General features: G+C 42.5%; 1 protein-coding gene across 1 annotated transcript in view; it reads right to left on the bottom strand.

The window, feature by feature from the left end:
* Positions 1 to 14,563, bottom strand: part of Srd5a1 (steroid 5 alpha-reductase 1) — a 43,771-nt gene that overhangs the window by 28,296 nt on the left and 912 nt on the right. The gene's annotated exons all lie outside the window — the stretch shown is intronic.

Here is a 14,563-nt window from a genome sequence, read left to right as displayed (position 1 = left end):
CTCATATGAACATTTGAAAATTGCCCTGTTCTGACTTTTTTCTAGTTCCCTGTCCAGAACTTGTAATGCTAATTACTCTTGCCTTTACTTCTCCTTCACATCTCCCATTCATGATTCAAGGACTTTCCTTTCACCTTAGAGACAAGTGTAACATTGCTTACACTTGGATCTCAGATTTTATTTCTAATACCCCTCAGTTATTTAGCTCTTGAAAAGAGATACTACCCTGTGTACATCACAACCTCGGACCTTTGTTCTTTTAGGTCCCTAAGCCTTTCTTAAATTGTAAAGAGCTAGAGATAAAAGCCTTCTGCCTTCCCGACTCTGGGTGCACCTAGATTTCACACAATTGTGTCATATGTGTCTATGCTAATTGTTTTCATGTGTTGTGTCAACAATTTTTTAACAAACTGTGGCCACTTCAGTTTTTTTGAAACAGGGTCTCCCTGTAGCCCCAGCTGGCCTGGGACTCACTATGTAGACCAGGCTGGCCTCGAACTCATAGACATCGCCTCCCTCTGCCTCCCTAGTACCAGGATCAAAGGCATGCACCACCACGCCAGGCCCCATTTTTTTTTAATTGTGTGCTAAAATTATTAGTTTTATTTTTGACATGGCCAATTAAAATGTCAATGTGCAGACTTGTAAATGTGTTTTGCTGTCGTATTAAAAGGTCTGATAAATACATGCTGCCTCATAAACTTGGGTACTCTGGACATCTCAAAACCTATTGAACAATATCTTCGGATGTATTAAGCCCTTCACAAAATCTTTAGATGCTAATTGTTTATATAAAACAGCATTCATTAAAATCATATATTTTATTAAGCTATAAAATTTAATGTTACACACAGATTTTGTTTAGGATTTCTTTCCAAAACAGGTTCTAAATAAATATATTGATTAAAATTTTTATTTCAATTGTGTAATAGAGATAACAAAATTGTTTCTTAATATGACACTGTTAAATGTAAGAGTTCTTCCTTTATTTTTTAAATTTATTTTTATTTAATGTGTATGAGTGCATGGCCTGCATGTAAGTGCACCTGTGTCATGCAGTACCCATGGAGGACAGAAGAGGGCATCAGATCCCCTGGAACTGGAGTTATGGACAGCTGTTAGCTGCCATGTGGGTTCTGGGATTCAAATCCAGGTCTTCTGCAAGAACAGCCAGTGCTCTTAACCACTGAGCCATCTCTCCAGCCCCCAAATGTAAGGTTTTTATTAAGGCATTGTACATGTTAAACAATGGATATACATATTTGCTAAAGATCTTTGTATTGTTTCCTTTTCACAATGAGGATCGCAGGAGGTATAATCTCAACAAATAATAATAATATTTTGGTTTGTAAAAATCCATCTTATGACTGCATATCAATGCACTGTCCACATGACCTTGTGTTTGAAAAATAAAAAGAGGGCTGGAGAGATGGCTCAGCGGTTAAGAGCACTGGCCACTCTTTCTGATGACTCGGGTTCAATTCCCAGCACATACACGGTAGCTAACAACCGTCCATAACTCTACTTCCAGGGAATCCGACACCGTCTTCTGACCTCTGCGGGCACTGCATGACAGAGTATACTTACACATATGTAGGCAATACACTCATACACATAAAATAAAAATAAAAAAAATTGGTATCAAATTGGCTTCCAAGTAAGCACTTGTGTGAACTGAAGTTGTTAGTTATCCCAGCTTCTTTTCGGCTCATAGTAAAATTAAAATTTTAAGGGAAGTGATCCAACAGATTAAGTTAGCTTGGCCATGTGTCCAGTATGCAAACTGGGAATATCAGTATCAATGTGATCACTTTGAGAAACAAGCAGGCTGACTAATGGTCTTAGATCTTTTTGAGAGAATTAACATGTTTTTAAAATATTTAAAACCTTTTTAAAGACAAAGTACGTTTACTGATACAGTTCTAGCCTAGACAGTATCTCCTTGGTTCCAGGGTGTGGTTTCTATTGCTGGAGGAGTGAAGTGAGTTGTAAGAGATGATCCCCTCCTGCTCCAATGTGCAGTTTCTCCTGTGGAAAGCTGCTCCCCTGAGACACTCAACTCTATCTAGTCCAAGGATTAAGAAATATCACTTATCTCTGTGCTTTTAGATATATTTTGTATGTGTGTTATGTATTTATAAATATAAACATTTATAAGATTTTTAAGGCCACTACTGCCTCTTTAAAACCAACAAACAGGTTTGTCCAGGTCTCCATATCTTTGCCAAGCCTATGTAAAAATAACTCTAAACCTTTAAAAAGAAAATTGGTCTTTTAAAAAACCCGCTTCAATGCTTACAAAGACAACTAAAGTTTATAATCTTAATGGATTACATGGATATATTTGAGACAATTGTTCATCTCTGCTTTAAATTAAAAAATATAGTCTAGTCAAATACTTGTCAAATGATTAACACAGTTACTAGAAAAGTAAACAGGTGGTAAAATAAATAAATAGAGTCAAATAACAAAATTTTATCTTCTAGATGCCTCAAATCCTAACGAGAAGGGCAGTGCCCAAGGACGGCAGAAGAGGGGGTTGGATCCTCTGGAACTGGAGTTACAGATGGTTGTTAGCCATCATGTGTGTGCTGGGAATCAAACCCAGGTCCTCTACAAGAACACCCAGTGCTCTTAACCACTGAGCCATCTCTCCAGCCCCATTAAGAAAAATAATTTTGAAGTGCCTGTTATAATAACATCATTAACAAGTAATTAATTTAAATTAGTTAAGAAAAAACAAGATTATGCTTTCTCTGTATTTATTACTGTGAGATATTTAAGATACCACATATGTTTTATATATTTTAGATATAGCCTCCTGAATTTTCATTTAAAATTACATTAAAGTGTTTTTAATATATATTTATAAACAGCAATCAAGGTAAAGAAAATAGAGATTGAAAGGTTATAGGCATGAGATATATTTTTGGCAAAGGAAGAGTGAAAAATATGTTTTTGGATTAAAAAGCACTTTGTATGGTAAAATATTGTTCCAAAATGGAAATGGATGAAAAGAATGTTAAAATATTAAAGTATGTTGTAAAAAGATTAAGAAACTTACAGAAATTAGATAGGATTATAACCAAGTTGATTATAACATACAAGTTATTACATTTAAGATCAAATTCAATACCCTGAGGTAAAATTAATGCTTGATTTTTGACTATAATAACTAAAATTCCAAATTAGTTGCAGAGTCTCCCTTGAAGGATAAAGAAAACTAGATGATTTCATCAAATGAAGGAAGGGACATCCCATCAAACACGCCATTCAGCTGGAGGAAAAAGACTGTATCCAGGTCCTTCTAACTTGCTCCTGTACTATGAAATTCAAGATTAGCTTTAGATTCACATGAGAACTCAACCATGTGGACTTCAGAGATGCTGGATGGACCTCGTCTCCAACTCCACTGGCAATCCAGTACCCCAAGTGACTCAACACTTCTCTCAACTTTGTTCCTTACACTCCTTTAATTGAATATTTTTAATGGTTTCTGATATTTAATATTTCACTTAGTATATTCCTAAATGATACAATAATGCTAATTTTGGTTTGAATTGTTATAAATGATGGAATTATTTCCTTTCAATAATCATAGTTTTTTGTTATGATTATTTGCTTACCCAGAACCCCTACCTTACTTGAAACTAGTTTTTAAGTTTAAAAGATACAAGTATTTTTACTCTTTGTAAAAATATATACATGTATTTTTCTAATTACTTAGTATAATTTGGATGAAAAGTCCAGTTTTCCAATTTGCCCCTCCCCATTCTGTGTGTGTGTGTGTGTGTGTATATATATGTATATATACACACACATATACATATATCTTAGTACGTATTTTAACTAAATCCAATTGGACTAAAAGACCCTATAACATACTCCAGTGTTTACCCTATTTTCTCTAGATAGAGATACCCAAAGATTTGGGTTAATTCGTCTTATCCAAATTATACAAGACATCATCACTCTCTAATAACAACAATATTCATTATATTTTACAGTTTAAGTATTGATGTTCCTTGATTAAATGAGTATCTAAAGTGTCCCATATAGTACAATTAGCTGGGATTAAAAGAAATAATAATAATTAAGCAATATGTATATTTTACTAATAAAAGGAAACGGGCAACACCACAATGACTCCTTCTAGAGTCCCATTTCCACTTCTAATCATTAAAATAAAAGGTTATAGTTTTGCCTACAAGGCCTATAAAATTTCGATAACAGGTTTAATCTCTTGTTTCTACTAATGCTATTAATATTTGGCATGCAAATGAAGACATGCTTGTTGAAAGTTTAAAGAATACTAAATTATGTAATTTCTTTTATGTTTTCCATTTTTTCCAAACTAAATCTGGTTTGATGCCACTATAATGAAACAAAGTCATTATCCACGGATAAAGAGCTACCAGAGTTAGAGCTAGTTACTCCACATGAGGTTACAGCTCTAAGATCTAACTGACCTAAAGAAAACCAAATATTAGACAATAACAGATTTGTTTAAATGTTCCAAGTATAAATAAAATAGTTTGTAGAGTACAGATATTTGTAAATACGAGGGGAACACAGTCTATTTCATTAAAAAAAAATGTTTGTTTCCTTAATCCGGTACATTTATTCCATTAGGTCAAGCCATGTTCCTGATTATTTTAAGTATAATAATCCCATTGTATGTCACATACTGATGTTATGTCAGATACAGAGGAAAAACGTCAGCTCTGGATCACCCTGGCTAATAGTCTTTATGTGACCCAGGAATTTCCTTCCTACTGGCTCTACCAGCTAGGTCTTCCTCTCTCCTGAAGACCGCTGTCTCACCTACCACTGAGCCTCATCTACATCCAATTCTAGAAATAAGCCTTCCTAGCTTTGAGTGAAATTAATATTTAATAAATATGTGGCCCATGCATGAACAAAACGTGAAGCTTGGCCAACAGGGGGATGAATGTTCCCAGAAAAACCCTGCATCTTGAACTGAACTTTCTGCAAGGCTGACCAACTGACTAACACTTGAACCACTGTGGAGAGTTTGGAATGTTGCAGATCTAGAGCCTATGCACTAATTATCCTGGCCCATCTTTAGCCACTCCTTGCCCACCTCTGTTTCTGAATTAACATCTGTGATAACAGAATATATTAACAATTCCACCAACCAAAAGGCCGAGTGTTGTCAGATGGCATCTGAGCCTGTAGCTAGCTCTCTTGCCCTGCCTACCTACCTGTTTCTAGAAATGCATTTGAAAAGTGTCTTGATTTGACTTTTCTTGTTTTGTTATGACAAAAACTTCATGAAACTATTACCATGTTGAAACATGGGATTTGGGGTAACCTGAATCTGTGTTCTCGGGTCATGGTCACTCATTTGGCTCCAGAATAAACTCGAGTGTGCTGAGGCTGGAGGAGAACCTTGGGTGTCCTCCTTAGGCACACCTTCCACTTTCTTTGAGATAAGGTCTCTCATTGGCTGGCTGACCAGGGAGCCCCAAGGATCCTCCTGTCTGCTCCCCCAGGGTGGAGATTACAAGCACCGGCCACCACATTCAGCATTTCTACTTGGCTTCTGGGCATCAAGCTCAGGTCCTCATGCTCTCAAGGCAAGGCAATTCACTACCCAGCCGAAACCGTAATTTGTGTGCTTTTCATACACGTTAAGGATAATTTTAAAATATGAAAAAACAAGGGTGAGCGTCTCCACTCGCCCACTGAGTGGAGACTCAACTGCTTGGGGCCTGGAACCGCCCGATTCAGGAATCTCAGTCCCGCACCCTTAAAGCGTCTGTACTAATCCTTATTTTGTCATCACCCTCTCAGGCCCCTGATGAGTTTCAAAGAGCCACACTTCACCCGACAGGCTGAAGTGCCGGCAGGCCAGGCCTCTCCTGAGAGGCCTGAGAATTCTTCCTGCAGGAGCCCCCGGAATTGAAATAAAGATCTCAGGATGCTTTGCAGCATCCTACCAGAGGATACAGAATCCAGTTCCCACAAGTTCTTGGAAACCTGAGTACAAGCCTTAGGACGGGTGATTGGGAAAAGGCCTTGAGGGCACGTGAGTGCCTGGGGCTGCTCACACCTCCCTCTGCAACCCTGGGAGCCCAGAAGCAGCAGCAGCACTGTGGGCTTGGGTGCCTGGTAGTCTTGCCAGATGGAAGAGTGAAGTAGCCGGTTTGCTGCTGAGCTCCGGGGAGCTGTGCGGTGCACAGGCAGCAGGCTCGGGAAACACCCAAAAGACCTGAGTGGCAGGAGAGAGAGGGCAGAACAACAGTCTGGGCGGCCACACCCGTGGACTCCCACGTGCAAGGCAGCTCTGACCTGGCATCCGTGACAAGATGACACTGCAAAGGGGATTCAAAGGTGAGATCCTCAGGTGCTACTGGGAAAGAGCAAGGAAGCCCAGCAGCGATCAGAGCAGGTGATCAGGGCCCTGGTGTGAAGATCAGAGAGCAGAGAAGGCAGAGCTATAATCACAGCACTCAGACTGAACACAGACAGGGACTGGGGGGCATGGACACATGTGTAGGGAGGGCCTTAGGTAGACACATGGAAGGCCTGTGCAGAAAGGTTAAATATTAGTCTTTCCTTTTCAAACTCTGTAAAACTTGGAACTTGGTTTACGACAAGGAATTCTAACCTTTTAATCCCACCATGCCCTGTAAGACTTTTAAGGAAAGGCCCTGATGCATGCCCGAGCCTGAAGGCCCTAGCGATGGAGCTCTTCTCCCTTTGCGCCAATTCTATTAAACTAGCCAGTCAGGAAAGACTGTGAGGTTGGACTCCAGCCAATGAAAAAAGATGCAGTTCTCTTACGTTAGGGATAAAACCCACCAAGCGTCCGTCCCGTGTGGACTTGCTGGATCTGGCTGACCACACAAGACCCCTTTTGCAAAAGTAAACTCTGCCTTGCTGAGTTTCTTTCACTTTGCCGTGTTCTCTGTGCGGTGTTGATGGGGTCCTTGGGTTTCGGATTTTATTTCTAACACCTGGAACTAGGCTCTGAGGACGGAGGCACCTGTCCCAAGGAGCTGGGTGTAAGCTGGGCTGTGTCCTTACACGGACAAGACTGAGGCTGTAGAGAAGGTGCTGTCCTGCCCAGGCTCTGGCTGCATCACATCTGTCCCGTCCTCCCCCTCCGGGCAGAGCTGCCCTTCTGTCCCTGGGGTTGTCAAAAAGATCCTGGAAACCCCTAGAACTTGCTAAGTACTTTTCCACTTCTAAAAGAATCTGATCTCAGTGCCCCCAGGACAAAGACCAGCCCATAAATCCTCAGTACATGTGGGCTGAGCAAAGACATATAGACGCCCAGCTGTCCTTTACCCTACAAGCAAACATGCCCGACTCTGCTAATCCACGCCCTCTGAGCTAACGGGGCCAACTCCAGTGACTCCACCAACCCTGATACTGCCACCCGCTCTGGAAAGAGTTCTGCAGGCACCACTGTGTGCTTGGCTCTCTTTCCTGCTTCCTTGCTTAGCCTTGTATCACCAGCAGCCCTCAGATCAACGAGGGGTTTGGTAGCGTTTGCCAGGCGGTCTGCAATGGCGTCTCACCAGCACTAAATGCTGTTTCCACCCTGGTTCTCTTCCAGGACTTGCCGACTCTGCTCAAATGACCATTAATAAATAAATTGCTTGAGCAGAGTAGAAACTGCTTATCTTTTCTACTGGCAAATTTAAATGATCCTGAACTACATCAGCTACATGTCCAGTGACACATTTCACTTAAAAAAATATGTATATCAGCAGGGTGTGGTGGCACACGCCTTTAATCCCAGCACTCGGGAAGCAGAGGTAAGCAGAGCTCTCTGGTGGAGTTCAAGGCCAGCCTGCTCTACATAGTGAGTTCCAGGACAGCTGGGGCTACAGGGAGACCCTGTCTCAAAAAAAAAACAAAAAAAAAATGCGTATATCGGGGCTGGAGAGATGGCTCAGTGGTTAAGAACACTGGTTGTTCTTGCAGAAGACCCGGGTTCGAATCCCAGCAGCCACATGGCAGCTAACAACTGTCTGTAACTCCAGTTCCAGAGGATCTGACAGCCTCTTTTGACCTCCATGGGCATTGCACTACATGGGTGCACTCACATACATGCAGGCAATACACACATACCGCACAAAATAAAAATAAAATGTTTTGAAAATCATCCATCCATCCATCCATCCATCCATCCATCCATCCATCCATCCCAGCAGTTTAAAACACTACCCCTGGCCACAAGTGCTCTTGGGGCAGTTTTATAATCAGCTGTCCTAGTTTGTTCTTCGTTGCTGTGACAAAATACTCTGACCAATACCAACTTGGGGAGGAAAGGGTTTATTCAGCTTACACTTCCCAGGTCACAGTTCATCTGGGAGCCCAAGGTAGGAACTCAGGGCAGGAACCTGGAAACAGGAGCTGGAGCACAGGCCATGAAGGAACGCTGCTCACTGGCTTGCTCCCCTGGCCCCTGCTCAGCCTGCTTTCTTATGCAACACAGGCCCACCTGCCCAGGGGTGGCACCAGCCACAGTGGGCTGGGCCCTCCCACATCGACAATCAACAAGATGCCCCACAGACCAGTCCAATGTAGGCAATTCCCCAATTGAGGCTCCCTCAACCCAGATGTGTCAATTTGACATTAACGCTATCCAGCACGTCAGCCATAATGAAAACTGAATCACATTTGTAGGAAAATGGATAAGACTAGGGATTAAGTTAAGCAAAAGCAGGACTCACTGAGACAAATACTGCTTCTCTCAGACGGAACCTGGATTTTGATTTTGATATATACACATAGTGTATGTGGGGGGTACAGGTCATGAAACCAAAATGGGGCCACTAGAGAGGAAAAAGACAGTAAGGGAAGTAGAACGGAAGGGTAACAATACATGTGACAGAGGGGCTGCTGGGAAGGGGAAAGGGCCGGCAGGTGAGGGCTGAGGGACATGGGAGGGGAGAGGAGGGAGGTCGCCAACAGAAATTATTTATGAACATGCCATGATCAAGTCTATTACTTTGTATGCTAAATTTTTCATACTACTAATAAATAAGCCACTGATACTGGGGCTCTAGTTCAAGCAGTCCCTCACCCCCAGCAGCCCCGGGTCATTCGCTGCTGTGCACAGGGCTCTCTCCTTCCTATGAAGGGGCTGCCTCATTACTCTCCTGTACAATTAACCCTGACACTAGGAGCTCAAAGGCTCTGACTCAAACTTGCACACAAAACTTCCGGAAGTGCAGCCTTTTACTTCCAAGCCCATGGCATGAAAGCCAACAGAAGTGTGTGTATGGATGATATACCGGGTACACACACTCATAGGCCTAGGTGCTCGCCAAGGCCAAACGGGCACTCAGCATCATTTGCCAAGCCCTTGCCTGGGCCAGCATCCTCTGCTTACCACGCATGCCAATCCCACAGGACAGGCCAGCACGAAGCAGCAGCCCATGGTGGGAGCCCTGCTGCACAGCAGTGTGGAATTTATTCCAGGAAAACAGAGCTAGTAATGAGATAGCCTTCTGAAGGCAGACTCAAAACAGTCCAGTTTGTCAAGCTCTATTAAAAAAATCAGAAAACTTCGGAAGGTTCCAGTGGGATCTCGCGCTATGCACGCCCTCAGTAAGACATTCATGAAAGACTCTGCCGGTACCACGGCTTGCACAAAGGGCACTCTATCTTAAAATGGCTTCCACAAGGACATTTGCCTAACACCTGGGTGTTCTGTCTTGGGCAGATGCCACCTTCAGTACGATCCTTTTAGAGTGAAGAACTGTTGTTTCAAAACGTCTTGTGAAACAGCCTCCTCGGTTTACCTTTGCAAAGTTCATCTCACCTCAACTCTGTTGGATGCAAAGACTGCCAGGGCTCTGGGTGGTAACCCCACTTCCACAAATGCTCCCAAAGGCAATTCTTACCCTCTGGAGACACCTCTGTCTGCTATTTATTTACGAAAGCGGAAATAGGAATTTTGGTGTGTTTGGCTGATGATGGCTCAGTGTTATGAAATGCTGGTCCCCTTTTAGTCAATCACCTCTATGCACGGGTCAAACCCTGAGTTCAAAGTAACAACAAAGGACCCTCTGTCCCACATGAACATAACTTTGCCACAGGCAGCAAGGAAACTTGAATAGCTGAAAATAACGATTTAAAAATCATTTCCAAAAAACGTCTTCTGCCTGTATTGACGAGTCTATTGGAAACAAATTCCATTATTAAATTCAAATGGGCTTGAATATGATTTTCCCAGTGGCCATAACCAAAATGTAAACAACTGAGTGTTCTTAAACTCACAAGAGACTAAAAGAAGGAGAAAATGTTAATCATAATTTTTGAAAAGCAAAGCTGGGTACAATGGTATAGGCTTGTAACCTCAGCACTCAGGAGTCGGAAACCAGCCTGGGCTACATAGTGAGCTCCTGTGTTAAAGAAACCCAACAAAAAAAATCAGGGGCCTGTATGGGAACTTGCTTAACCCAAATGTTGGTCCACAGTCTTTCCAGGATTGAAAGCTTCAACTTGTCCTACCTTGTCAGAAATATGACTTGGATTCAATCTTCTTATAAATGGATGCATTTCTAGGGATTTCTGATCCATGACTAACATTCTAAATTGAGAGTTCTAAGATTTTTGTGTATGTCTGTGTGTATTACACAGGAGTATCTGTTATGAGTTGGGTCTGCAAGGCAAAACCCCTTAAAGAGTTGCCCTAAAACTGACTTACAGACTCACTAACAAACGAGAGCTCAAATAAATCAAAACTGTTAAAAACAGTAATTCACCCACATCTCTCTTAGCTCACATGTTGTAAGTGAAATCTAGTAAGTAAGAACAGTTTGAAATTTGCTGGTAAAATAAAGGAGATGTCCTCAGAATTGTTAGCACATGTTCTCCCTGGGTGGTTGACCAGGAAGGACTTGTACTAATCTGTTAGAGGTTTAAGATCATTAAGTTTCACCTAAAAAATAAATGTGTAGCTCAGAGCGCATGGTGTCTGCTCTCGGGTTGTTTTTTGTTGTTTTGTTCCTTTGTTTCTTAAGGAAAAAAATTCTGAAGCCTTTATTTACAAAAGTTTTAAAAAACAATTATTAGAATTTCAGACCAGATGTTGCCCACTACCCATCAGCCCTCTACTCCCAGCCTCACAGTTGATTCTGGGATCCCTGCTCTCTACAGAAAGATACACACCCCACCAAGAAGGTCTCTATGAATCTGTAAACAGGCTCCCCATTGCCACTCTCACTTCTCCAAGGAAGCTAACAGACCTGAACTTGCCAAGTCTGAGCTGTCAGAAGGGTCTGGGTACGCCCTTCTTCCACCTCAATTAGAGATCCCCCTTCTCCATATCCTCAGAGTCCTCATCAGAATTCCTTCTCATCCTGCTGCCTGATCCCCACTTCTCTGAGATCTATAGGAGAGGACTCCCTCTGCCTGGTGGGCCTGAGCACCCTCAGAGCTGCTATGCACTGTCTGCTTGTCTGTAGGCCCATGACATTATAAGCCTTTTTAAAGAAATGTGTGCACCTGTGTGGTGCAGTGTCTGAAGAGGACAGAAGAGGGTGTTGGATCCCCTGGAACTGGAGTTATAGATGGCACGATGTGGGTGCTGGAATTGAACTTGGGTCCTCTGCAAGTGCAATCAGTGCTCTCAACTGCTGAGCCATCTCTCCAGACCCCTTAATAAACCTTTTTAAAAGTTTCTTACCCAAGAGAATAATCTCCCTCAGTGCCCCTTTGGACCCCAGACCAGAGGATTTCAATAATACCCTTTGTTTTGCAAATACTGTTTTGTTTAAATAAAGGACTGTGCTGGATCCAGTGATGAATTTTCTTCAGCTTCCTGAGACAAGGTCCCACCATGGGCCTGTGCTGACTTCAGACTCAGGTCCTTCAGCTTGGTTCCCAGTGCTGGGATTACAGGCATGCATGACTACACTTCCTAGGGCTTTTGACAGAAAAAAAAAGTGACGGCTGTTTGTCTAATACCTCGATCTTCATAAGTGATCCATTAAATAAATTAGGTGATTGTGAATGGGATGTTTATAAGAATTGAACTTTTCATGTAATTTGAAAATTTAAAGTTATGTTAAATTACAAAATGCTCATACAATGCTAGAGAGATTCCCCCCCCCCCTTTCTGCTGGGGACCAAATTCAGCACTTTGTGCAGCCATAAGGCGAGGCACTGAGCCCTTGAGTCATTTCTGTAAGTTAAAATTCTGAAAGATCAATGCCAAAAGTTCTTCTGGAACTTTTACCTTGTTAATTTCTATGGAAAGGACTATTGATGTACATATACATGTGACCTGTTGAACACTGAACACCTGACTAAAATCAAATGTGTATTTTCACACACACTGGTCTATGACAGATTACTTCCCCCCTAGATCTTCACTAGACACTACATACAAAAAATACAAGAGAATTAATATGAAATTTTGTGAGAATAATGAATACCCTTATGAAAACAGTCCATGCCAGGTACACGTGTGTTATGCGTGTATTCTGTGTATAAACATGTCTGTGTCAGCACTGTTAATACTGTACCTGCATAAATCCCCCTGGGGGAAATGAGACCCAACTCCATGAAACAGGAGATGTCCAACGGTTACAACAGGTCTCAGCTACCTCCCATTGGTCACCTGACCTTTGTTTGGCTTGGTTCCTACACAAATAGCGAACTGCATTTGCTATTTGCCTCACTTTGTACATTGTACCTGCTGGCAATAAACCTGCAGAACCATAAGCCCTAACAGACAATGTGAGACCAGGGTCTTTAATGCAGTCTTATCTACCAAAGAGAAAGCTGAGCTTCATAATGGGCTCTAGAAAAACTGCCTGAGAACTGCTCCTCAACCTCCTTGTTCTTATGTGGCTGGGAAGCAGTGAATTTGAACACTAAGCCCTAGCCACTTGCTCAGGGGACAGATCTAACCAACAACTGGGACAGGTCCACTCTGGCATCAAGTATGAGCAAAACCCAACTCCAGAATTACTGATCAGCAGCCCTTCCAGAGAAAGCACTAAATAAAAGTGTGTGTGTGTATGTGTGAAAGCTGTCATACTGAAAACAGTCACTTTTGCCAAGTCCTAAGAACAGTAAATAATGAAGAAGTTATTGAAGAGGGGCTCACAAGCATGCATTCTTGACAGGCTCCAGCACAGAAAACTACTCTCACTACAGGCTTACACCAAAAATAACTTCTGTTTAACCTTAGACTGAGGCCATGCTGGTTATGATCCCCTCAGCTGAGAATTATTGTCTCACAATGTGAACGAGTCCTCATTCTGCTTCGGAGAGTCTTCTGGTCTGTACAGTATAAAACAGTGCTGCCTCACTTTCATTGCAGTGCTCTGTAAGTCCCCCCCCCCCTTTTCTCCTCCAGTGCCAGGGATCTGACAGAGGGCCTTGCCCATGTTAAGCAAGTGTTCTTCCCCTGAACTACATATTCATTCATCTTTGGGGAATCTTTGTTATTTAGATTGACACACCTCTGGCAGTCTGCTACCCAGAACCTGCTTTCAGTCACTGGAATTACACACACACACACACACACACACACACACACACACACACACACACACACTGTGGTCACACACACACACACACACACACACACACACACACACACACACACTCTGGTGTATTTATGGAGGCACATATATGAACAAACAGCAGTAATGCTCCATCCCTTCGTAACAGATCAAGCAACTTAATAGCTTTGTTTAGTGAAATACAATGTATTTTCTTTTTGTATGTATGTGTATGATGTGTGTGCATGTGTGTGAATGTGGGTGTATGCACGCCACAGTTGGTCTTTGCCTGCCTTCTACCTTGAGACCATCTCTGTTCACTGCTGTGTGTGCTATGGTAGATGGCTATGAGCTTCTGGGAATTCCCCCGTTTCCCCATACCGGGGCACCAGTATTGCAACTGCCCATGTGGGATGCCAACTAGGCCCCTCCCACCTCCACACTCATCCACTGAGCCATCTCCCCAGCCTTGGGAATACTCCATGAACAGTTTGAGGCATACAGTACACAGCTTTGTTGAATTCCAGTGCCTGCACTAAACGCCGGCATTAGAAGCACACTGTGCCTGGTGTGCACTAAGCCCAGGGCTGGATCCCAGACACTTCATTTGTTCTGTGAACTGGAGCTTGGAAGCCTGTCCTTCCTCCTCATTGGAACGCAAGACAGGATGAAGAAGAGATGTTAACACCGAATTCTCCCAACCTCTCCAGGAAATGGGTATTTAAGGCAGGTTCCCAAAGCATATTCCCGATATCACTGAACTCAACTTCCTCTGACGCAGACGCGCCCTACTTAACTGTGCAATTTTCAGTCTGGGCGGAAACATTTAAATATCGGCTCAGTAAAGGAAGAGAACCAGCGAGTTTCAAGACTGAAGACCACAAGACCTTCCGACTTCAGGGAGTCATTTTCTTTTCTTTTTTTTTTTAACATAAAAAGAATCATAAGCTGTCTTTTTAAAACGAATCTATGTTTGTGCCTGGAAAGCCACGCTCACGATCCTGGGCGCTCTCACATGTACAAGGCAAAAATGTCTCAGAATTGATCAAGCGTCCAGAGTG

The sequence above is a fragment of the Nannospalax galili genome, unplaced genomic scaffold (genome assembly GCF_000622305.1).
Source record: "Nannospalax galili isolate Female #2095 unplaced genomic scaffold, S.galili_v1.0 scaffold197, whole genome shotgun sequence".
NCBI classification, from domain to species: Eukaryota; Metazoa; Chordata; class Mammalia; order Rodentia; family Spalacidae; genus Nannospalax; species Nannospalax galili.
This window is presented reverse-complemented; position numbering and strand designations above follow the sequence as displayed.